This window comes from Hyperolius riggenbachi, chromosome 12 (genome assembly GCF_040937935.1).
Source record: "Hyperolius riggenbachi isolate aHypRig1 chromosome 12, aHypRig1.pri, whole genome shotgun sequence".
Classification (NCBI taxonomy): domain Eukaryota; kingdom Metazoa; phylum Chordata; class Amphibia; order Anura; family Hyperoliidae; genus Hyperolius; species Hyperolius riggenbachi.
This window is the reverse complement of record NC_090657.1, coordinates 40,363,067-40,387,538: the sequence shown is the minus strand read 5'-3', so window position 1 is coordinate 40,387,538 and position 24,472 is coordinate 40,363,067.

The following is a 24,472-nucleotide window of genomic DNA, read 5'->3' as shown; positions in this document are numbered from 1 at the left end:
TCTAAGAAAAGCACTGTAATAAAAAAATCACAGTATAAATCGGCTGACAGCACTTGCGATAGTGCTGGCGATTTGTAGTGGGAACGAGGCCTTAAGACTTGTACATGCTTTCAATTATAATTGGCCAATCCCTGACCAATATTACCACCTCCATGTAGTATTAGTTCCCCTACACAATTTGCTCATAGTATTCAATATCTGTTGACTCTCATACATGAAAATTGGTCAGTGATTGGTCACTTGTAATTGAAAGTGTGTACCAGGCTTAAATCCCATGCAAAAACGTCAATACATTTCTATGTGCCTTCCTAAATTTTAGGAAGCATCTCTGATTCAGCAATGCAATTATTTTAGTGTTTTAAAAACGACATACATTACTTTATCACATGCTGCATGCAATTTTACATTGACAATGATTGCTACTGTGAAAAAACGGACACATTTATAATGCAAATATACTTATTGTTTGAAAAATGGCATGTGAGAAATGGTTTGCGGCAAACTTTTGCGGAAGTTCGATTCGTCCTATAATGCTCCATTGAGCAGACCTTTGACCCTCTACATCACAGTCAGCAGGCACATTGTCACCAATCAGACTACACTCCCTTGGAGCCCCCCCCCCCCCCCTTATAAAAGGCAAGGTTCTCCTGTCATTCTACTCACTCGTCTACCTACAGTAATTAGTTAAGGGACAGCTGCTGACTGACTCTGCTAGGGAGAGTTTAGTTAGTCTCCTGTAGGCTTGTTCCTAGCTGATTGTTATTCCTTATATTACCTTTCTCTCTCTCTCTCTCTCTCCCTCCCTCCCTCCCTCCCTCCCTCACTCCTCCCGGAGGGAGGAGGGTCTCATCTTCCAGGGAATTGTAGTATTTCAAAAGCCAGCTTACATACCGTGGCTGGGAATTGAACCCAGGCTGGGCTGGGAATTGAACCCAGGTCGCAGTGTGTGGTAGGTAACTCACTTAACCACTATACCACCAACACTACATGCTGAAGCCAGCCTAGCATGTACCATTATGATCAATCCAAGAGAAAAATTAGCTTGCTTAAGGATTTGTAGCATGTCAAAAGCCAACTCACATTGGCTGGGAATAGAACCCAGGCCTACCGCTCTTCTCTTGGATTGATCATAATGGTACATGCTAGGCTGGCTTCAGCATGTAGTGTTGGTGGTATAGTGGTTAAGTCAGGAGGAGGGAGTGAGGGATTCCTGATGTCATAAAGCCGTGTAGACCTGCAATTGAACATTCAATGAGATTTCTGACCTTAAAACACTGCTTTGTAGTCAATACAGAATTTTTTTCTGGGACTTTTGATGTGTATTTTATTGAACCATGTCTTCCTCCAGATATTAGACCCCTTGAAACATCTTTTCTATCATTTTTCCAGTCAGCAGAAATTTTTTCTACATTTTTAAATTTGCCTCCCCATTGAAGTCTATTGCGGTTCGCAAAAGTTTGCGCAAACTGAACCTTCCGTGAAAGTTCGCGAACCGAAAATCGGTGGTTCTGAGTTGTTTCCACAGTGAAGAAATGTACATGTGTGCGTTTATACATTACCTGTCCTGTGTCACGGTGTCCTGCCCCTTTTCCATCAGCCCCATATATGCCATCAGCATGTGTGATGGAAGAGCGGTGGATTAGGATGCTGGATGGGCACTGCGACACAGGATAGGTAATGTATAAATGCACACGTGCCCACCAGGGAACAGCGGCAAGGCTGTGCACTGGGTCAATTTCCAAAAGATTTTAGCATGAAATTAATTGGGAATCGGCCTGTGGTGTATGGGCAGCTGATGGATCTCTCTCTGATCAGAGAGTGATCTATCCCTTGGTGAAATCTGCCCATCACTGCTTGATGTATGGACACCTTAAAGAGGACCTGTAACTTTAAAAAATGTCTCCTGGGGGTACTTACCATGGGAGGGGCAAGCCTCTGGCTCCTATTGAGGCTTCCCTGTCCTCCTCCATCCCACGTTCGCAGTGCTAGCGGTCCCCGAACAGAAGCCATGTAAATATTTACCTTCCCGGCTCCAGCTCAGTAGCAGCTCTAAGCTTGGGGTCATTCGGAAATAGCCAATCCCAATCGGATCTGCTCTACTGCACAGGCGCAATTCGCTTGCACAGTAGAGTGGTCCCGATCGGGATCGGCTATTTCCACCTGATCCCGAGCAGAGAGCCGCTACTGCTCCTTCGCTGGGGAAGGTTAATGATGCCACAGCCGACTTTCCTTGTGGTGTCGGGGGCCCAGCGCAGCCACTGTGGGATGGAGGACAGGGAAAACCTCGATGGGATCCAGAGGCTTCCCCTTCCTGAGGTAAGTACCCCCCAGGGGACATTTATGAAGTTACAGGTTCTGTGTGTGTGATATCCCAGCTGCAGCCTCTCTATTGTCAGGGCTGCCATTGAAATGTGAGCTACAGCAAAGAGAACATTGGGCTCTATTCATAAAGCATTTGCGGTGAAAAAAGTCTTGGAGGGAAAATACCGCATCGGTAATTTAGATTTTTGTGTGCTAATTCATAAAGTTTACACTTGCGATGTAAGGTCGGGGAATTCCCGCACTAAACTGGCGGTGCTGCCTGAGTTGTTACATTTGCTGGCTGAGTTGATATATTTTTCTGTGCAGAGACAGAGTAACTATAAAGGAGGCAGCCCCAGCATCCCTTTACATGTGCATTCTTTTTAAAACTGCCTCTCCTTGCCCGGAATCTTCTCTGAATCTGTCTAATAGTCTTTCTAAACAATCTAATTGCTGCAGCTTAGAAGAACTTCAAGAAATGTTACACATGCAGGCTTTTTGATGTGAAATATATCTGAAAACAGGTACTCAAGGGGTTAAAAAACACAGCATTGGTATTCCGGGATGCATTTTTTGTTCTGTTCTCACTGCAGCAGCCTGGGAGGTCTGTCTCTCCATTAGCTTGGCTGTTAGCCGCTGGCTTATTGCAATATCTAAACAGCCGGTTTTCTGCGCTCACATTTCGCCTGCTCTAATCTTTATGAATTAACCTTCAGTGACGTGTTGTGATAATCTCCACACAATGGCCTCTATTCATAAAACGTTCCCGCATGCTTACCGCTGGAAACAGCTGACTTTACCGACCATTTAGCAAAGTGTTCATTCTTAAAAGCTGTTTCCGCATGAAAATCTCACATTCCTGAACTGTGCGGGAAATTATCGTCTTGTGCGGAGATTATCACAACACAGGTCACTGAAGGTTAATTCTTAAAGATTAGAGCAGGCGGAATACTGTCAGAGAACACTGGCTGTTTAGATAAGGTGATAAGCCAGAGGTAACAGCCAAGATAACAGCTAAGTGAATGAGAAAGACCTCCCAGGCAGCTGCAGCAGTGAGAGGAGAGCAAACAAGGCATTCCGAATACCAAGACTGTGTTTTATTTAACCCCTTGGGTACCTGTTTTCAGATAAAATGTACATCAGACAGCCTGCATATGTAACATTTATTGAAGTTCTTCTAAGATGCAGCAATTAGATTGTTTAGGAAGACTAATAGACAGATTCATTGCGGATTCAGGGCAAGGAGAGACAGAAAAATGCACATGTAAAGGGATGCTGGGGCTGCCTCCTTTATACTAACCCTGTCTCTGCAGGAGAAAATGTATCAACTCAGCCAGCAAATGTAACAACTCAGCAGCACCACCAGTTTAGTGCGGGAATTCCCCGACCTATTATCGCACGTTTAAACATTTTTATGAATTAGCACACAAGTCTAAAATACTGATGCAGTGTTTTCTCTCCAAGATTTTTTTTTTTTTTTTACCGCAAATGTTTTATGAATAGAGCCCAAAACGGTAATTTCCCACACTGCTCAGGAATTTTTCTTCTTAAGTTTTTCCATGTGGAAACAGCTTTTATGAATGCACACTTTGCTAAATGGTCGGGAAAGTCAGCTGTTTTGAGCATTACCGTATGCGGGAATGCTTTATGAATAGAGGCCATTGTCTATACAAGGCTTCCTTAGCCATCCAATCTAGCCTCTGCAATGCTGGGAAATGCTCCTGCAGTCAGCCACTCACATCCTCATGTTACCACATCCTCACAGGGCCAAATCGGAGGGAAAAATAAACTGTAGAGATCATTGGCCAAGGGGAGGGACAAAGGCTGAGGCTGGGTTGCAGTAACTGGCTGGCTAAACTGAGGGGCGGGACTGTCTCGTACAGCAGGAAGCTCATATTGCAGCATGTTGTGGGCGGGGCTTGGCACTAGCATCAGCCTACAGCTATCACTATGGGCTGAGGCTGAGCCTGTCACAGTAAATTCCACTGCCCCCTTGACCAATCACTGGCAGTGGGCGTGGATTTGATGTCAAAAGGAGGGAGATTGGGAAAAGCTTGAATAGCTCTGCCTCCTGCACTTGACTTGTTTGAAATGGATTCCTTTGGCATGGAATCCCACAGCGTGCTGCCTGTCTCCCCTGTACCTGTCATCTTATGCCTGCTCCAGCAGGGCCAGCAGCAGAAGCTAGCCTCATGTCTCAGCATCCTCACATTTACTAGCTGAGCTCACATACTCCCTGTCAGGGGGAGGGACACAGATTGTGCATGCACTGCAGCAGCCCACAGCACATGGCCAGCAGCAGCCCCCCATCACACAGAAGCCATATCTACCCCCCACCCATCACACAGCAGCCGCAGCTGCCTCCCCCGGTCACACAGAGGCCACATCTGCCCCCTCCCCATCACACAGCAGCTGCACCTGCCCTCCTGTCACACCGCAGACACAGCTGCCCCATCACACAGCAGTAGCCCCCCATCACACAGGGAGATGTGGGGAGAGGCAGTGTGTAGCAGGGAGAGGTGAGCTGAGTTTAAAAGTGTAGGTAAGTGGCCAACTGCATTAGGACTGGGCTTGTGTCAGCTAGCTAAGCACAGCAAGAGCAGCCACCAGCACAGCTTAAAGGGATACCTGAGGCGAGAGGTATACGGTGGCTGCCATATTTATTTCCTTTTAAGCAATACCAGTTTCCTGGCTATCCTGCCAATCCCGTGCCTGTAATATTTTTAGCTATAGACCCTGAACAAGTTTGCAGCATGGCAGGTGGTTCTGAGTGTTCTAACAAGATTAGCTGCATGCTTGTTTCTGGTGTGATGCATGCATTACTGCAACCAAATAGACCAGCAGGACTGCCAGGCAACTGACATTTTTTAAAAGGAAATGCATATGACAGCCTCTATATCTCTTGTTACAGTTGTCCTTTAAATGATATATGTGAGTTGAATTAAAAAGGAGTGTTAAATGGAACCCAAGGTGAGATGGATATGGTGGCTGACATGTTTGTTTCCTTTTAAATAATTCAGATTTGCCTGGCTGTCCTGCTGATCCTCTGCCTCTAATACTTTCAGCCATAGACCCGGAACAAGCATATGCTGATCAGATGTCTATGATAAATGTGACAGGATTAGCTGCATGCTTGTTCTGTGTGTGATTTACACCCAACTGACCAGAATTCTCAGGACTGCCAGGCACAGGCAACTGGTATTGTTTAATAGGAAATGCATGTCAGCTTCCATAGGTCTCACACCTTGGCTTCCTTTTACATCAGGGATTTATCTACATCCCAGTAAGTAGCTGATGCCCCCTTTCCCACAAGCAATATTTACCTTTTCTCCAATAGATCAGGAGGGTCTGTATGGTGGATATTGTGGTGAAGCCCCTCCCACAGTGGGATGTCCTTACAGTTTGCTGTCTTTGACCCTCATTGCATTGTGGGAAATTGTGGCTTTCCAACCAACAAGCAAGCAATATCTTCCTCTGTGCATAGAACTCAGTAATGAACATTCTGCGCAGAACACCTGGCAGAACTAAAGATATCACTCGCCACCAGGGATATATTCCAGAATGTAAATCAGGGAGAGGAAAGATTGGTACTTATCCATTAGCCGGGCGCATCCGGCAGGTGGCGCTGTTGTTGCTAATTTCAATCACAAAACTGTGAATGTAAACGCCGGATGTGCCTGGCTAAACTGTATGTAATGCGCCCGGCTAACTGAATGTAAACGCCGTAGGTGGTAACAATATGTATATAAAAGAAGAGTTAATTAAATGACAAATAAGCCGGCGGCAATGTGACAGATCAAGCGGCCGGCTTGCTTCGTGTCTCGCTTCCCCCCCCCCCCCCCGCCCTCTTTTGTATAGAGCCCTAGGGAGGGGACTCGTGTCCCCCCAGAGTCGTTCATCGCAATAAAACAAGCAGGATTCCCTGCCGCGACGAACGACTCTGGGGGGACACGCATGCCCCCCCCCCCCCCCAGGGCTCTATACAAAAGAGGGCAAGGGGGGAGGAGAGCGAGACACGAAGCTGGCGGCCGCTTGATCTGTCACATTGCCGCCGGCTTATTTGTCATTTAATTAACTCTCTCCTTTAATATACATATTGTTACCACCTACGGCGTTTACATTCAGTTAGCTGGGTGCATCCGGCGTATACATTCAGTTTTGTGATTGAAATTAGCAACAACAGCGCCACCTGCCAGATGCACCCGGCTAACAGATAAGTACCGAAAGATTTTACAATTGGAAACCACTTGCTAAATCTATATACTAATATTGTAAACCATAAGTAATTATGTTGTCATTTTCACTACAGTTCCTACTTTAATTCAGTTTAGCTTTACTTACCTGAAGCCTCCTCCAGGACTAGAAGTCTTGTGTAGTCCTCGCTGCAGTTCTGCTGCCACCCATTCTTCCTTTGTCCCCCTCAGCAGTGGCTTCTGTACAAGCACGGGTGTATGCGTGCAATCCTGAGTTCTCATGCCTGGGAGCATTCTGCACAAGTGTGCAGTACTACTGCGCAGAACACTCCCAGCCACAGGCGCATGAGCGGTGCATGCACCCATGCATGTGCAGAAGCCAGTGACCACTATGGAGTGGCCAACAGAAGAATGGGCGACAACAAAACTGCTGTGAGGGACACAGACTTCTAGGGGCTGCAGGAAACCCAAGGTAAGTAAAGCTACATTGATTTCATTTGCCTCATGTTTCCTTTAAGTGCACCTGTAGAATTTTTGTACCAAATTGAACCTCTCTATAAGGGAGATTTGGAACCTGGTATGGGGGCAGTGGCGGACATACGGCCGTGCAGGCCGTGCCGCCGCACGAGGGCCCCTGAAGTTCCGTTTTCTTCAGGGGCCCATTAACCTTCCTGGCGGTAAGCCCGAGCTGAGCTCGGGCTATGCCGCGCAGGAAGATATCTCAGCCCCTGGTGGAGCGATTTGCTCCATTTAAAATGCTGTACGCGCAGCTAGCACTTTGCTAGCCGCGCGTACAGCTTGATCGCCGCTGCTCTGCGGCGATCGCCCGTACGCAGCGGCGCAAGAGGGCCCCCCCCTGCCAGAGCCCTGCGCTGCCCGGACCAATGAGTTCCGGGCAGCGCTATGGGCTGGATCGGAGGTGTCTGATGTCAGGACGTCGGCTGACGTCCATGACGTTATTCCGATCGTCGCCATGGCGAAAGGAGAAGCCAAACAGGGGAGCGCGTTATATACGCGTTCCCCTGTTTGCTATTGATGCCGGCGACGATCGCACTAGAGGGACACATGCGCCCTCTAGTGGTGTTTCATGTAGCTACCACTCTGGTAGCTTTACATGAAACACAAAAAAAAAAATAAAAAAAAAAAGGAATTTTGCCATTTTGTCAAAAAAAATTAACCGCCAGGAGGGTTAAGTATTTTTTTTTTTTTTAATTATTTTATTCCCCGGGGGGCCCCCCGATTCCTATCCTCCCTCCCTCACCTCGGGGGGGGGCCCCCCTCCCGATATGCGCGGCGGGAGAGCGAGCGAGCGAGCGGCAAATGCAGGAAGTCTTCAGGGCTCTTCAGGCATCCGCTAGAGGCCCAGCCGCTTAGTCTCCAATATGTCTCCAGTTGGAGACATATTGGAGACTCAGCGGCTGGGCCTCTAGCGGATGCCTGGAGAGCCCTGAAGACTTCCTGCATTTGCCGCTCGCTCTCCCGCCGCGCATATCGGGAGGGGGCCCCCCGAGGTGAGGAAGGGAGGGAGGGAGGATAGGAGTCGGGCCCCCCACCCGGATAGCTACCCACCCGGCTACCTAACCACCTACCCACCCGGCTACCTACCTACCCACCCACCAGGCTTCCTACCTACCCACCAGGCTTCCTACCTACCTACCCACCCGGCTACCTACCCACCCACCAGGCTTCCTACCTAACCACCCACCTAACCACCCACCCGGCTACCTACCCACCCACCAGGCTTGCTACCTACCCACCCGGCTACCTACCTACCTACCCACCAGGCTACCTACCTAACCACCCACCCGGCTACCTACCTACCTAACCACCCACCCGGCTACCTACCTAACCACCCACCCGGCTACCTACCGGGCTAGTTACCAACCCACCCACCCGGCTACCTACCTAACCACCCACCCGGCTACCTACCTAACCACCCACCCGGCTACCTACCTAACCACCCACCCGGCTACCTACCGGGCTAGTTACCAACCCACCCACCAGGCTACCTACCCACCCACCCGGCTACCCACCCACCAGGCTACCTACCTAACCACCCACCCGGCTACCTACCTAACCACCCACCCGGCTACCTACCTAACCACCCACCCGGCTACCTACCGGGCTAGTTACCAACCCACCCACCAGGCTACCTACCCACCCACCAGGCTACCTACCTACCTACCCACCCACCCACCAGGCTACCTACCCACCCGGCTACCTACCTACCCACCCACCCGGCTACCTACCTACCTACCCACCAGGCTTCCTACCTACCTACCCACCAGGCTACCTACCTAACCACCCACCCGGCTACCCACCGGGCTACCTACCTAACCACCCACCAGGCTACCTACCTAACCACCCACCAGGCTACCTACCTAACCACCCACCAGGCTACCTACCTAACCACCCACCCGGCTACCTACCTAACCACCCACCCGGCTACCTACCGGGCTAGTTACCAACCCACCCACCAGGCTACCTACCTAACCACCCACCCGGCTACCTACCGGGCTAGTTACCAACCCACCCACCAGGCTACCTACCCACCCACCAGGCTACCCACCCACCCACCAGGCTACCTACCTAACCACCCACCCACCAGGCTACCTACCTAACCACCCACCCGGCTACCTACCGGGCTACCTACCTACCCACCCACCAGGCTACCTACCTACCCACCCACCAGGCTACCTACCTACCCACCCACCCGGCTACCTACCGGGCTAGTTAGCAACCCACCCACCAGGCTACCTACCTACCCACCCACCGGGCTACCTACCTACCTACCTACCCACTCACCCACCCACTAACCCACCCACTAGGCTACCTATCCACCCAACCACCCATGGGAGCTGCGCGCCGGATGGAGGCTGGGACAGGAGGTCTGCTGCTGCAGGTGAGTAAATGTTTTTGTTTTATTTATATTAGCAGGTGTATGTTCTGGGCAGGTCTGCCACATGATTGCATGTATTTTCTGGGCATATCTGCCGACATGATTGCACGTATTTTCTGGGCATATCTGCCGACTTGTTTGCACGTATTTTCTGGGCATATCTGCCGACTTGATTGCATGTATTTTCTGGGCATATCTGCCGACTTGTTTGCACGTATTTTCTGGGCATATCTGCCGACTTGATTGCACGTATTTTCTGGGCATATCTGCCGACATGATTGCACGTATTTTCTGGGCATATATGTGTATTTTCTTGAGAAAACCTGCACAATTATGTGAATTTTCTGGGGAAAGGGTCACCAAAACTTGGGCCCACTGTCTTTGCGTTGCACTTTTCAAGGGAACCTGAGGTGAGAATAATATTGAGGCTGACATATTTCTCTCCTTTTAAGCAATACCAGTTGCCTGGCTGCCGTGCTGGTCCTCTGCCTCTTTATTCTTTCAACCATAGACCCTGAACAAGCATGCAGCAGGTCAGGGGTTTCTGACAATATTGTCAGAACTGAGAAGATTAGCTGCATGCTTGTTGCTGGTGTAATTCAGTTTATTACTGCAGCCAAATAGATCAGCAGGGCCGCCAGGCAACTAGTATTGTTTAAAAGGAAATAAACCCTCACCCCGGGTTCGCTTTAAGTTACAGTTAGCTCCGCCCTCATCCGGTCATTGCCACGCCCATTTTTTGCCTATCCACTATTTTTTGCCGCGGCGCGCTTAGCGCGCCGCAGGTTGTAGCCACGCCCATATTTTGTCGCGCCGCGCTACGCGCGCCGCAGGTCATAGGGGGCCCACAATTACAATTTTGCACAGGGGCCCACTGCTGGCTGTGTCCGCCACTGAATGGGGGGTTAGGGAGCACCATTTCTTACCTGGGGACTGCTCATGTAGCCCCTTGTCCCTGTGATGATTGCCAGCTGCAGCTTGCCGCACCTAAAAGAATCCCACTGTAGAGTGTGCTTCTGGCTGCACTGCATACTACAGCTCCCAGTATACATTGCAGCATGCATCTGCTGGCATGCATTGTGGCTGGGAGTGTACTCTACTGCGGGACTCTTTGAAGTAGCCCCTAGTACAGGCATGGGCAAACTTGGCCCTCCAGCTGTTGAGGAACCACGAGTCCCACAATGAATTACAGGAGTCTGACAGCCACAGTCATGACTCATAAAGGCAAACGCATTGGGCTCTATTCTCAATGATTTTCCGCATGCGGAAATGCACTTGCGGTAAATTCCCGACTGAAAAAAAAAACATCTTGACATTCATTTCAATTCACTTTATTGTCATTGTGTAACACAACGAAATTACTTTTCATGACAACCCCACGGTGCATATAGGGAACATAGTGATAGTAACAAGGAAGATAAGAAATTATACAAGTATGCCAGGTATTACAGATGTTTAAACAATTTGTACACAGTGTTCATTATTTCAGAGAGGATTCAGAGTTTATCAAGTTTATGGCGGATGGGAAAAAGCTGTCTTTCAGTCTGTTTGTGTGTGTGCGGATTGATCTAAAACGTTTACCTGATGGAAGGAGCTCAAACAGGGCATTTCCAGGGTGAGTGTTGTACTTGATAATGTTTTTGGCCCTTCTCAAGCTGCGAGTATTATACAAAATTCACAAATGTTTACCCATGAAATTTACCGCATGCGTAAAATTTTACGCATTAATTACCCGTATGCGTAAAAAATTTGGTAAAAGTCCGCAAAAGTCGGTAGTTTCTGCAGAAAAATCAAAATTCACAAAAAAAAAAAAAAAGGCACCTTATTTCTGACTTAACTACCGAATTTTTATTACCTACTCGTACTTGGTGATATATTTCGCTTCCCATTGACTTTAAGGTGCGTACACACGTCGGATAAAAATGAAAGATCACAGACCAATTTTACCCCCTTTCATGTAGTATGAGAACCATACTCTACACAGTCTATTCTATGGAGCTGAACTCCCCATCAGATAGAAATCTTTGCAAGATGCTGCACACAAAGATGCTGTACACATGCAACAGATCAGTATCTGCAAAAGATCTCTTCCTGCAAAAGATCTGTTCCTGCAAAATGCATTCAAAGTCTATGATATCTGCAGATCTCGTACACACCTTGTTTAACGGACAATTATCTGTAGATCAGATCCACCAGGTTGGATCTTCAGATCGGCAGATAATTGTCTGATCTGCAGATGAATGTCCATTAAACAAGGTGTGTATGAGATCTGCAGATATCATAGACTATGCATGCATTTTGCAGGAATGGATCTATTGCAGGAACAGATCTTTTGCAGAAACTGATCTGTTGCATGTGTACAGCATCTTTGTGTGCAGCATCTTGCAAAGATTTCTATCTGATGGGGAGTTCAGCTCCATAGAAAAGACTGTGTAGGTATGGCTCTCATACTACATGGAAGGGGGTAAGATTGGTCAGTGATCTTTCATTTTTATCTGACGTGTGTACGCACCTTTAGAGTCTGGAGCCCCGAGTGCTGTTTGCTGGACTTTAATTATTATTATTTTTTTTTTTGGACAAGTTTCTTTATGCAACTTTTTTTTCCGCATGTTTACTATGTAATTACGCATAATTCCCCAAAAAATTTTACGTATTGTTACCACATGCGGGAAACATGCGGAACATTTTTAGTGAATGTGGAAAAAATGCAGAATTTATCACATGCTGTAATATAGCGGTAAAAAAATCTCTTACCGCATGTGTGATTGAGAATAGAGCCCATTGTGGGATTTGTAGTTCCTTAACAGCTGGAGGGCCAAGTTTGCCCATGCCTGCCCTAGTAGGTAAGTAATGGTGCTGCCCTTAAACACCCCCCCCCCCCCCCCCCAAGCATACTAAGGCCTCCTTTCCACAAACTGTTGACAGGTAGTGAAATGCCTCTCAAACACTCTCAACTGCTCACTTCTGCCTGGTAACTGCTTGTTGCTGCATGATAACTGCTTATTACTGCCTAGTAACTGCTTGCTGAGCACACAGCTCAACCGTACGTGGAAAGGAGGCCTTAGTTAGGAACCTCGCTTATGGCAATTCTGTTTGCAAGAAAATGAAGGTTTACTATTGTTTTCTGAACTAATGCTCTATTCACAATTGTATGTATTTTTTTACTGAACATAAAAAAAAATTGGAGATAAAATACCTCATGTGGTATTTTACACTTTTTTTTTTTTATTATTCCAAATTCACAAAGGTTTTCACCTATGAGGCAGAAGTTTGGTAATTTACCAAACAAACTGCCTCAATCCACTAAGCCCTGGTCGGTAAGTTACACTTACCAGCCTTCTAGCAGGGCAGCAGGCAGGGTGCAGTGTGTGTGACTCAGAGGTTTTCCAGACTGTGCCGCCTGTCATCCCATTAATGTGCTGGAGCCACCAGGGGGAGCTCTTCTATGTACTAAAGTACAAATATGCACATCTAAAGGGATGCCGGCAGAGTTGTAGCTTGCCTCTGCATTGATACACTGAAAGTCCCACCTGCATACCTATTGCATCCAATTGGCATGAGAAGCAGGCTGTGTGGCTCTCCCTATTGGCTGCCAGGTTCTCCCCAAAGGCTGTCTGTTAAGTTACTGCACAGAGACAGCATGAGGAGAACAGGTTGTCGGCTGCAGTGGGCTGGAGAAAATTACCAAATGCTTTTGTCCGGTAAATGAAGTGTGCAAATCATTGTGAACTGACATTTCTTGCCATTTCCCAGCGTAATTATGGCATAAGTCGGTAATTTACCTCACTAGTCGGGAAGGGGTTTTTTTTTTTTTTTTTTTTTTTTTTTGTGTGGTAACAAGTTTAGTGAATTGTAATTTGGGAAGGTGATCAGAGATTTTGAGCATTAATGAATGTGGTAGAGCCCATTGTACTTTAAAGTAGGGGTGATCCATGAAAGTAAGTTCATGCGGACTTGTCTAAATGTTTATGCAAATATATGCAGCTTGAGAATGGACCAATCAATTGAACCCGTGTGGGACTTGACTGGTCAAATTTCTAGCTGAATATATTTGCATACAAATTTACATACATCCTGAGCTGTGGAGCCGAAGTCAGTTGAAGCAAATTTGGTACCTGGAATTGTTGGTTTCACTAAACTGAGGAGTCAGAGTTGGATGATTTTTGTACCTACTCCACAGCTCTGCATAAACTCAAATATTTGCATCCCCTTGATCATCCCTACTTTAAATTGTACAAGCATTTATACTTGGCACTTCCTCCAACCCCCTGTGGACTCCGTCGCCATCCTCCAGGGCTGCTCCATTCCTCCGCTGGCTGGCTGGTTTAACAGAACCTTAACTGAGAGGGATATGGATGTTTCCTTTTAAATACCAGTTGCTTGGCACTCCTGTTGCTTTATTTTGCTGCAGTAGTGGCTGAATCACACACCTGAAACAAGCATGCAGCTAATCCAGTCTGACTTCAGTCAGAGCACCTGATCTGCATGTCTGTTCAGGGGCTGTGGCTAAAAGTATTAGAGACACAGGATCAGCAGAGGAGTCGGGCAACTGGTATTATTTTTTTAAGGAAAAATCCATATACTTCTCAGTTTAGGCTGTAGCGTTCCTACAATAGGGCGCAGGGGGGCGTGGCGCACCGGGTGCCAGCCAGGGGGGTGTCGCCACGATCCCCCATGCAGCCGCAGCAGGGGAAGAGCAGCGCTGGAAGGAGGGGTGACAGGGATAGCGGCGGGGAGGGGGTGAAAGATCCCCCCCCCCCTCCCTCACCTGGGTCCCCTCCTTCCGCCTCTCTTCCCCTCCAAATGACAGCGGGGGCAGTGGGCAACTTAGAGTAAGGGCGGGCAGAGACTACTACTCACTTTACGTCTGGCTGCGTTCCAGCAGCTGTAACGCTGGGTCGCCATCACATGCCTCTTCTCCGCCTCCAATGCTGTGACACGCATTGGAGGCGGAGAAGAGGCACGTGACGGCGGCGGAGCGCTCCAGCTGCTGAAACGCAGCCAGACGTAAAGTGAGTAGTCTCTGCACACCCGCCCGCCCTTACTCTAAGTTGCCCGCTGTCATTTGGAGGGGAAGAGAGGCGGAAGGAGGGGACCCAGGTGAGGGAGGGGGGGGGATCTTTCCCCCCTCCCCGCCGCTATCCCTGTCACCCCTCCTTCCAGCACTGCTCTTCCCCTGCTGGAGCAGCTATACTGGGGGCATCTATACTAGCTATACTGGGGGCAACTAAACTAGCTATTTTGGGGGCATCTGTACTGGGGGGCATCTGTACTGGGGGGCATCTATACTGGGGGCATCTATACTGGGGGCATCTATACTGGGGGCATCTATACTGGGGGCATCTATACTGGGGGCATCTATACTGGGGGCATCTATACTAGCTATACTGGGGGCAACTATACTGGGGGCATCTATACTAGCTATACTGGGAGCATCTATACTAGCTATACTGGGAGCATCTATACTAGCTATACTGGGAGCATCTATACTAGCTATACTGGGGGCAGCTATACTGGGGGCAGCTATACCAGCTATACTGGGGGCAACTATACCAGCTATACTGGGGGCAACTATACCAGCTATACTGGGGGCAACTATACTAGCTATACTGGGGGCAACTATACTAGCTATACTGGGGGCAACTATACTAGCTATACTGGGGGCAACTATACTAGCTATACTGGGGTCAACTAAACTAGCTATACTGGGGGCAACTAAACTAGCTATACTGGGGGCAACTAAACTAGCTATACTGGGGGCAACTATACTAGCTTCACTGGGGCAGCTATACTGGGGGCAACTGTACTATCTATACTGGGGGCAACTGTACTATCTATACTGGGGGCAACTGTACTATCTATACTGGGGGCAACTAAACTAGCTATACTGGGGGCAACTAAACTAGCTATACTGGGGGCAACTAAACTAGCTATACTGGGGGCAACTAAACTAGCTATACTGGGGGCAACTAAACTAGCTATACTGGGGGCAACTAAACTAGCTATACTGGGGGCAACTAAACTAGCTATACTGGGGGCAACTAAACTAGCTATACTGGGGGCAACTAAACTAGCTATACTGGGGGCAACTAAACTAGCTATACTGGGGGCAACTAAACTAGCTATACTGGGGGCAACTAAACTAGCTATACTGGAGGCAACTAAACTAGCTATACTGGGGGCAACTATACTAGCTATACTGGGGGCAACTATACTAGCTATACTGGGGGCAACTATACTAGCTTCACTGGGGCAGCTATACTGGGGGCAACTGTACTAGCTATACTGGGGGCAACTATACTAGCTAATACTTTAAATTACAGTTAGCTCCGCCCTCATGCGGGCATGACCACGCCCATTTTTTAAAGGGGGGGGTGTCTTTTAATACCCAGCACCGGGTGCCAAATGCCCTAGGTACGCCTCTGAGTTTAGGTTCCCTTTAAAGCTGTGACTGGGCTCAGTCCTGTTCCCCTGTGTATACCTCACTGTGTGCAGCCCCAATGGTGCTTCTGTGGCCGGTTGTCTGCGCAGAATACTCCTAGCCACAGGAGTGCGGCCACGGATGCTCAGTCATGCATTTGCAGAACTTCCAGACTACTGAGCTGGACAGCGGATAAATGGATGGGACTGGGAGGATGGTGAGGAAGCCCATGGCCTACAGGGGGCTGGAGAAAGCACCCAGGTAACTATAAATGCTTGCAGTCTGGAAGTCTTGGGTTTCCTTTAGGACCGACAGGAGGTTGAACTGTGTGCTTGTTGGGCAGTTCCGTGTCCCGTCTGCTGCCTGCCAGTTGGTATGGGTCAGCCATCCTGCAGCACAGTAGGTCACACAGCATAGCATCACCAGGTCAGTGGGTCACTCAGCCAGTTGACACAACACAGTCCGCATCACCAGCTCATTAAGCCAGGCAGCACAGTTCCACAAGCTTGTTAAGTCAGCACTGCTCCCATCACTGCCAGTCCAGCCAACACAACATCACCAGCAGGCCAGCCAAGAACAAAACCCAGGCCAACACAGCTCTGCCATTATTGTAAAATGCTGCCTGTTTATGATATTTCTATGTGGGAAGGAACACGTGTCACAGCTTGACTCTGGCCTGGTGCCCCAGATCTCCCAGGGCCCTAGCAATGCCCCTGGTCAATGAAATGGTAACAATTTTGTGTTGATGTCAATTTTATATTGATTGGAGGCAATTTTTTGCTGCTTAGAATTTGACCATTAAAATATAGCCAGTATTTGTTATAGAGTCCCTGACTAGGGATCAGCAATGAAATGCAAATGATAGCAATCTGGTGCAGTATTATGCAAAATTTACATGCAAATGTATGCATCTTGGAAATGGACAATTGCCATGGCAGGATTTATCTGACCAATTTCTAAGCTGTATATATTTGCATATAAAATTGCATGATCCTGCATCAACTTGTTAGCATTTGCATCTAATTGACCCTCCCTACTACTGCGTTGTGGGTGTTCCCTCCTCCTGCACACAGGTGGTCTTAGTTCCAACTATGAGGGCCCGTTTCCACATGTGCTGAGCGGAATCCCTGCTGATGAAATCGCGCATGTGATTCCGCATGCGTTTTTTCCTGCGATTTCACATGTGATTTTGCATAGGTTAGTAGTGATGCGATTTTAACCATGTCTCTGCCTGTGTGATTTAACATTACTTTCTATGCGAAATCATGGTAAAATACGCATGCCAAAACCGCATGCGATTTCCCTATTAAATACATTAGCGGCGTTTCGCATAGCGGTGTGCGGGATGCAAATTCTGATGGCTCTGCCATGCAGATTTCTCCCGCACAGAAAAACACTCACGATTACTGACAAGTGGAAACTGAGCCATCCACTTGTATTGGCCATGCAGACAACGCATGTGGATTTGCGATAGTGGAAACGGGCCCTAAGCTGTTTTCTGACCACCAGGGGAATTGGTCTGGTGTGAAGTGCATTCATGAAGGGTTTTTTTTTTTTTTTGGGGGGGGGGGGGAAGGGGGTGATGTGTTATTTTGGAAGGAGGGTGGGTTATACAGTAGTATACATGGTGGATATGCTGCTGTGGTGGATAACAGGTCTGTGTATATATACATATTTTCAATTGGATATAAATTATATGGGACCTGGATTAATATAATACACTTTCTATTGGTTTTAGATGGGGTGTGTGTTTGTGTGTGTGTTTTTTTTATGTTTTCTTTAATGCTGCATTTCCACTTGTGCGGTGCGAAATCACCGCTGACGAAATTGCATGCGGGTGCAATTTTTGCATGGGTTTTCCTGCGATTTTTGCATAGGGTAGTAGGTGTGCGATTTTAACCATGTCACTGCCTGTGTAAATTAACATTACCTCCTATGCGAAATCATGGGGAAAAATGCATGCCAAACCGCATGCGATTTCCCTATTAGATACATTGTATGCGATTCGCTGTGCGGGGAGCGAATTCTGATGGCTCTGCCATGCAGATGTTCCCCGCACACAAACGCTCCACACAACGCACAAGTGGAAACGGGCCCATCCACTTGTATTGGCTGTGCGAATCCGCATGCAGACTCGCTATAGTGGAAACGAGCCCAAATGCATTTAAAACCCAGTGCAATGTTCTGGGCCTGAGCATGTTTATGTCCACTTTTAAGGGGACGGAAGCGCACTAGTGTATTCAGACCCTGAGGCCAGAAACCCACTAGGAGCGACTTCTAATTGCTAGTGATTGGAAAAGGCTCTTGCTAATGCAATGCTATGGGGGATTTTTATAAAACCAAATCACTCAAGTGGGATCACACCCATAGTATTACATTAGCAAGAGTTTTCAAATCGCAAATCGCTCAGAAAATTGCTCCTAATGGGTTTCTGGCCTCAAGCTGCATTTATATTCAAAATTTGCATAATGCTACATCAACTTGAAATTATTTGCATCCCATTGACCATCCCCACTGCAAATCATTCTGGCATCAGCAGTGTCTGATCATAAAGAGAAATATTTTTTTTTCCTTCAGTTTTAACAGCTTTTTTTTTTTTTTTTTTTTTTTTTTTTTTTTACCCTGTAATATCTATATTTTCACCAATTGCCATCCGGGACAACACGAGATCCGGTCCCGCCCAGGATCTGGGGAAACACAACCCCCAAGAAGATTAAAAGCCCCCGCCCTCCCTCAAACCTCAGTTTATCTGTGTTTCCGCAACGGAAACACCTCGGAAGACAAGCTCCCGTTTGTTGTTTTTTTTCTACTAACTAGAGGGTGAGTCCACAGCAGGAGGAAAGGCGGCTTGGGCGGAACAGAGGATGGACCCCGAAAAGGGAACGCCGGCTGCATTCCTCCACATGCGGCGGGTAAAGGCTTCTGTGCAGTGTATGGCCGTTACTCCGCACGCCCACTCTCAGACGCCGGCTCTGCAAGACGCATCCGCGCTCTGATCGGCCTCCGGTAGTGACGTAGGGTGTGTGGCCGGAAGGGGGGCGGATCCGGAGAAACCAGGAAGTACTCGGGCGGACTCTTGGCGTCTCCATTACACCGACAGCCTTCCACAGCGGCAGTTGCGTCTTGGCGTGGAAGGATGTCGCAACAGAGGGGAGAGCAAGCCCAGCAGCAGCAACCACAGCGGGAAACAGAGGCTGCGAGCTCAGCTACCAAACATTCACCACAGCAGCCATCGGGAACAAGTGGGGTAAGCCTCCAGTGGAGGATGAGGCTTTATCTTTGCTTACCATGTTTTTCAGGTGATGGCATTATCAAGTCTTTTTGTCTTATCTGCTTATTTCTAGACAAAGGCTGACCCTAAAGCTCCTGCACAAGCTAAAAACTACAAAAGATGTGGCTTATGTAGCAGTAAAATTGCATTAGATGCCCCTAGAAATGTATGCCAGGGTTGTACTGATGCCATTGTCGCTTCACATTCCTCAGATATTCTTAAGGGGGTCATGGAGGCAGTGAATAAAAATATGCAGGAGACATTAGACAAATTCAAGGAATCATTTGTTCCTCCAGCTTCTGAGCCCCTTCCAGGTTCCTCTTCGGGCTTATTGCACCAGTCTTCTCCCTTAGATTTTTTGGGGGGCGAGGAGAATGAGGGTGAGGAGGAGGAGGGGGTTTCTGTCTCTCAAGAGGAGGGGGAGCAGCCTCAGTCAGAGGATTCGGATAGGGAGGATGTTGTTAAAACCCCAAGGTTTTTGTTCACTCCAGACGAATCTTCTGAGTTACTCATGTCTCAATGGCGAGATTCTGAAAGGCCCTTGTTTGTCCCCAAATCCGCAAAGAGGAAGTATCCCTTTGAACAGGCAGATATCGAGAAATGGACAAAATGCCCAAAATTGGATGCTTCTTTATCCAAATATTCCAAGGACTCCGATTTATCCTTTGAGGATGCAGGAGTCCTTAAGGATGTGATGGATAAAAAAGTTGATTCTCTGCTTAAAAAAGCTTGGGAATCTGCCGCTTTCGGATTCATCCCAGGTATTTCAGCAACATGTATTGCCAGAAATCTTAGAAATGTGTTCGATAAGATTATCCATCCAAATTCTAAGGGGGTGCCTCTTAAAGACTACGCATCTTCATTGCCGGTAGTCCTGAGAGCAGTCGCTTTTTTAGCTGATGCGGTTACTGAACTCATTCGCGTTTCTGCGCGCACTACAGCGCTCGTTAACTCTGCCAGAAGGGCTGTGTGGCTGAAAACCTGGGAGGGAGACCAGACATCTAAGAATAGATTATGCTCTATTCCTTTTGAGGGGAACCTTCTGTTTGGGTCAGAATTGGATGAAGTTCTGTCCCGCTCAGCAGAGAAAGGCAAACAATTCCCGAACAAGAGAGAGAATTTTAAGGGAAAGAAACCCTTTATTCCCAATAAGCAATCGACGGATCTATCGAAAGGTAAGAATGTGCAGAGGAAGTGGTCCTTTCCGAAAGGGAGGGGCAGAGGGGGATTCACTCTTGGTAAAACTGAACCCCCCCAAGACCAATAAATGACTTTTTGCCAGTAGGGGGACGACTGGTTTATTTTCGGTTAGTGGGAGAAGTTAATTCCCGATCCTTTTGTGTTTCGAATTATAAAGCAGGGCTATCGTCTTCAATTTTCCAGTCCTCCCCCTCAAAGGAAGTTTCTCAATCCTATTCCAAAGGACCCCGAAAAGGCCTTGGGATTGGAGTTAGAAATTCAAAAACTATTGGAGAAGAGAGTAATTGTTTCTGTTCCCCAGGAAGAGGATTTCCGGGGCTATTACTCCCACGTGTTTCTGGTGAAGAAAACCAGCGGGGAGTTCAGGTTTATCCTGAATTTGAAGTCTCTCAATCCGTTTCTAGTTTACAAGAAATTTCGGATGGAGAACATCTACTCTGTAAGAGCTCTATTACAGGGCAAGGAATTTTTTGTTTCAATAGACCTCCGAGATGCTTATCTGCACATTCCTATTTTTTCAAATCCTCAAAGATTCCTGAGATTTGCAATAAAAGATCAGTCCCACATCCGCCACTTCCAATTTCAGGCGATGCCCTTCGGGATAGCATCTGCACCCCGAATTTTTACAAAAGTTCTAGCAGAAGTGATGAAACAGTTAAGGCTCCAGGGGATTTCAGTGGTCCCATATCTGGACGACCTTCTAATCTTTGCAGAGTCAAAGGAATTGGTCACGTCCCACAGAGACATGGCGATAAAATTAACGGAAGTAGGGTGGCTAATAAACTACGAAAAGTCATCACTGACCCCTGTTCAGGAGATTACTTTCCTGGGTTACAAAATAAACTCTTTAGACAGGAAGATTTATTTACCCATAGAAAAGATCACGAGGATTCAACTGGAAGTAAATCAATTGCGGGCAAGAGAGACTTGTCCTCTTCGCCTAATCATGCGAGTGCTAGGTCTATTTTCTTCAGCAATCCCTGCAGTCACTTAGGCTCAAGCCCACGGCAGGGAGCTTCAAGCAGTACTTTTGGCCAATTGGGACAAATCCCAGCAGTCTCTGGATCTCCCAATTGTTATCCCAGAGTCAGTAAGGGGCAGTCTGTCTTGGTGGCTGAGCAATCAAAATCTAATTCAGGGGAGATTTTGGAGACAATACGATCCAGTAAAGATCTTTACGGACGCAAGTTCCTGGGGCTGGGGTGCAACAGCTATGGGGCAGCATGTCCAGGGGAGCTGGCCTTGCCCGGTAAGGAAAAGGTCGTCCAATTTCAGAGAACTACTGGCAGTACAAAGGGCTTTTGTATCTTTGCAATCTCTGATAGAGGGAAATCACGTTTTGATTTTTTCAGACAATGTCACAACAGTGGCTTATCTGTCCAAGCAGGGGGGCACCAGATCCAAGGATCTGATGCGCCTGTCGGCGGAGATTCTTGGCTGGGTAGAACCTCTAATTCTATCCTTATTGGCGGTCCACATAAGAGGGGTCCTCAATGTAGAGGCAGATTTCTTGAGTCGTCAGCAAGTCAGTCAATCAGAATGGGAACTGCATCCGGAGGTTTTCCAGTTAATTATGGACAAATTCGGAGTTCCAGAGATAGATCTCTTCGCGTCCCCACACAACGCGAAGGTAAAGCATTTTTTCTCCCTCCACAAATGCCAGAGTTCGATGGGATTGGATGCCCTAACCCTTCCTTGGGGATTCAGGTTGAGTTATGCCTTTCCCCCGATAACCCTCCTTCCACAAGTATTAGGGAAGTTTCAAGGGGAATCGGGGAAATTAATTCTTGTAGCTCCACTATGGCCAAAGAGGCCATGGTATGCAACTCTTCTCAGAATGGCAACGGAACCTCCTTTTCCTCTGCCAGTTCGACCAGATCTATTGATCCAGGGTCCCTTAATTCATCCCAGGCCCCAGTTATTCAAACTGGCCGCCTGGATCCTGAGAGGGTGATTTTAAGGGACAAAGGTATCTCTGAAAAGGTTATTGACACACTTTTAAAGTGTAGAAAGCCGGTGACTCAGAAGATCTATCGTAAGGTGTGGACAGTTTACTTAAGCTGGTGTTCCTCCCACTCAAAGAATCATCAGTTGACCAGTTCAGTATTAGATTTCCTGCAGGACGGGTTTGATATGAGGCTAGCTCCTAGTACTCTCAAGGTACAATGTTCAGCCCTATCTATCTTGTTGGACAGGCATTTAGCACAGGAGGAGATAGTAAATAACTTCTTTAAGGCTTTACAGAGGTCTACCCCAGTAAAACAGAAAATATTTCCGGAATGGAATTTATCTCTGGTCTTGAACAGCCTCACTAAGGCTCCCTTCGAACCAATTGAGGAAATAGATATTAATCTTCTAACCCCTAAACTGGCCCTTTTAATTGCAGTTACGTCAGCCAGACGATTAAGCGATCTTCATGCTTTATCCGTTAAAGATCCTTTCCTAATTATATGTTCAGATAGTGTTAGGTTGAGACTAGACCCAGCTTACCTGCCTAAGGTTGCATCAGAATTTCACAGATCTCAAGAGATTATTTTTCCATCCTTCTGTCCCAATCCCTCGGGGGAAAGAGAGGAGAGTTTTCACTGTTTAGATGTCAGAAGATGCCTTCTGGTTTACCTTGAAAGGTCCAGGGAGTTTCGTAAATCTAGCAGTCTGCTGGTCTCATTTTCAGGGAAGAATAGGGGCCTCCAAGCATCCAGACAAACAATAGCCAGATGGGTCAGACAGGCCATCTCCCTAGCTTATGAAAGTAGCGATTGTCCAGCACCAGCTAATATTAAAGCACATTCTACCCGTTCATTATCCACATCATGGGCTGAGAGAGCAGGGGCCACCATCCAACAGATATGCCAGGCGGCAACATGGTCAAGCACCTCAACCTTTATCAAGCATTACAGAGTGGATGTGCTGTCCCAGCAGGACCAGTCGTTTGGCAGAAAGGTGCTACAGGCGGTGGTCCCTCCCTAGGTGAGTCTTTAAATAAATTAAAGACTTTCTTGTCTATCTCTCGTGTTGTCCCGGATGGCAATTGGAGAAAGACTCCTATTAGACCTACCGGTAATGGAGTTTCTAATTGCCATCCGGGACAAGGATTACTACCCTTCCCTTTTCTGTCTCGCACCTTTCGCTATTTAGAGTTAATCCACAGGGAGGATTAGAGGGCCACCTTTGGGTGTATATATATTTTATTTTTCTCCTTCATCTTGGTGTTTCTAGTCTTATGTACTTTCAGACGCACTGAGGTTTGAGGGAGGGCGGGGGCTTTTAATCTTCTTGGGGGTTGTTTCCCCAGATCCTGGGCGGGACCGGATCTCGTGTTGTCCCGGATGGCAATTAGAAACTCCATTACCGGTAGGTCTAATAGGAGTCTTTTTTTTTTTTTTTTTTCCCTGTAATATCTATATTTTAAACCTTTGACTTCCACCTGTAGATATCAGTTATTGCTAGGGGATAGTTTGGGGCCCCAGTGCTCTACAGATGCATTGCTCTGCCATTGCCTAGCACTGCATACATACAGCACTGAGGTACTTAACCTGTCCCCCCCCCCCCCCCCCAAACAGCAACCCCATCCGATCATTACTGACATGCAGGCTGGGGATAATGGTCTGCTGCATGGCCAGCTAGTAGTGAAATGCGGTATCCTTTGAATCAGGAGGGGCCAAACTGTGGGACTTGTCATGCAAAAACTGATAAAAAGTTTGTATGCATTTTTCCTACTAAAAAATTCATTAACATGATTATTGGGGAAAATATAACCAGCTTGTCTTTAGTTTATTATATTTTGAATGTATGGGCCCATATGCAAGTCACTTTTTCTCCTGAGTTACCTCCTAGAAGATAACAATTTTTTTTTTTTTTTTCAAATAAAGTTTTAGCATTTTACAATTGAAAAAGCGCTATCAAAATCCTTTTGAGTATTCTCTTGTTTGCTGGGGGTTTAAAATGCATTTTATAGCAATGTGTGAAAATCTCACCTAGAAGAAAGTGAATTGCATATGGGCCATGGAGTAACAGCTCAGGAATGGGAAGTGGTGAAAATCTCCTTTCCTTTGGTTTCTGATGGATTATTGCAGTGCATGGAAAATGGATGCCAGATGTGATACAGATGGCATTTATTATTATACTGACCAGTGAAGCCTGGTAAACACTTTCAAATAATTTTTAAAATAGCAGTTGTAGCGCTC